This window comes from Dendrobates tinctorius, unplaced genomic scaffold, assembly GCF_039654945.1.
Source record: "Dendrobates tinctorius isolate UK_male_01 unplaced genomic scaffold, ASM3965494v1 ptg000058l, whole genome shotgun sequence".
Lineage (NCBI taxonomy): Eukaryota > Metazoa > Chordata > Amphibia > Anura > Dendrobatidae > Dendrobates > Dendrobates tinctorius.
In genome coordinates, this window is record NW_027361726.1 from 8,996,765 (window position 1) to 8,999,041 (window position 2,277).

The 2,277-nt window shown below is 43.9% G+C and overlaps 1 long non-coding RNA gene across 1 annotated transcript in view; it reads left to right on the plus strand.

Moving 5' to 3' along the window:
- Window positions 1-2,277, plus strand: part of LOC141092112 (uncharacterized) — a 130,458-nt gene that overhangs the window by 71,757 nt on the left and 56,424 nt on the right. The gene's annotated exons all lie outside the window — the stretch shown is intronic.

Here is a 2,277-nt window from a genome sequence, read left to right on the forward strand (position 1 = left end):
ACAAAGCCAAATTTAGTCACGACAGCCCGTAAATATCCCCAGTGCACCCTGTCAAACGCTTTTTCAGCATCCAGTGGCAGGAATGCACTGGGGACACCAGAAAGCTCCTCTACCCCTATCAAATCCAGCATTCTCCTTGTACCATCTTTTACTTTGCGTCCAGCCATGAACTCTACCTGGTCCGGAGAGATCAGTGATGGAATAATCAATTTCAAACGTGACGCCAGAATCTTTGTGAATAGCTTGCCATCACAGTTCAAAAGTGCTATAGGTCTAAAATTGCCTGGGACCGTGGGGTACTTCCCCGGTTTAGGGAGGGTAGTGATCGCAGCCTCCAACCCGGGCGTAGACACTTTGCCCGTTTCTCTCCACGCTGTAAATAGATGTAATAGAAAGGGAATCAAATGTTGTTGAAAACATCGGTAATAGACATTTGAGAATCCATCCGGACCAGGGGCCCCATATCGTTTAGTATGGTTTATAGCGAATTGAACTTCTTCCTCAGTGAAAGGGGCATTCAAAAGCGTTAATTGATCTTGGGAAATATGGGGCAGATTGATTGAAGATATTTGTCTATTTCTTGTTGATCAGGTTGCGGAGTAGATGTATCGTCTTTTAAATTATAAAGATGGGTATAGTATTTGGAAAATACTTCTACAATTTCAATCGGATTTCTAACAAGCCGTCCCCCAGAATCCACTAAATATTCCACTCTAGATTTCACTTCCCTATGGCGGACTCTACCAGCTAGCAGGGCACCCGCCCTATCTCCTGTGGCATATAATTTAGTTCTAAATTTCTTTAGATTATGGGCATATATTGACAGGAAAGTTTCACGTAGCTTAAATCTAATCTGGAAAAATTCTTTTGAAACAGCAAGAGAAGGATTACTTATTTGTGGACTCTAAATGGTGTAAGCGGGATATAAGGTCATTTCTGCTTTTTTTCCCTTTTACGATTTAAAAAGGACGCCTGTTGTAGTAAAATTACCCTAATCACCGCTTTGTGAGCGGCCCATAGAGTCTCATCAGTGATCTCTTTGGAGTCATTTGTCTGGAAATAGTGCTTCAGTTCAGTTTTAACCTTTGCAACTACCCCATCATTCAGTAATAATGACTCATTCAATCGCCACCTGAAGGCTAAGCTAACCTGATGAGAGAGTGCTAGTTGTAGAGAAATAGGCGCGTGGTCAGACCATGTGATTAGGCCTAGGTCCGCAGATATACACCTCCGGAGGACAGCACTGACTATCAAGAAATGATCTATCCTGCTGTATGTACGATGTCGGAAGGATTAGAATGTATAGTCCCTTTCACTCGCATGGGAGTATCTTCAGAAATCGTGATAGTGATATTCATGTGCTAGCAATCTTTGCTCCCTCCAACTTCACCTTTTTCCTTGTGAACAATCCAAATTTCTATCCATAGGGAGATTAAAATCACCACATACTATTTCCCCCCCTTCTTCCAATTACGAAATTTTTTTGAAAACTTTCCTCAGAAAAGAATGTTGTCCCTCATTAGGAGCATAAACATTAAGGGTGCATACAAGAAACAGAAATCTACCTGCCGGGTCAGCATATCTCTGCATGCATTTAAAGGCCACTGTATGCTTCACCATAATACACCCCCCCGCCTTCTTATTAGGCTGGGTTCACACGTAGCGGAACTCTTGCGGAAATTACCGCGAGAATTCCGGAATTCCATTCCGCGGGAAAAATCGCATTTTAAATTCCCGCGATTTTCCCGCGGAAAAACTAGCATTTTGCAAGCGTAATTAGCTTGCAGAACTGCTAGTGTTTTCCAAGCGATCTGGAGCATCGCTTGGAGAACTGATTGACAGGTTGGTCACACTCGTCAAACATAGTGTTTGACGAGTGTGACCAACTTTTTACAATGAGGCCGCCTATGCGGCATCAATAGTAAAAGATAGAATGCAAATAATAATAATAAAAAAAATATATTGTTATTCTCACCTTCCGACATCCCGCACAGCCTTCCTGCCTCTCTCCACGCTCCCGGTCACAGTAATCCTTTGTGACAATAACCGCGATGACGTCCATTCTCGCGGGATCACGATGTCTCGCGGTCATTCGCGATGACCGCGAGACTTCGCGATCCCGCGAGAACGGACGTCATCGCTCGCAAAGGCTTACTGGGACCGGGAGCGTGGAGAGAGGCGGGAAAGCTGCGCGGGACGTCGGAAGGTGAGAATAACAATATTTTTTATTTTAATTCTATTTTTTACAGGGATATGGTGCCCAGAGCCCGGAGGACA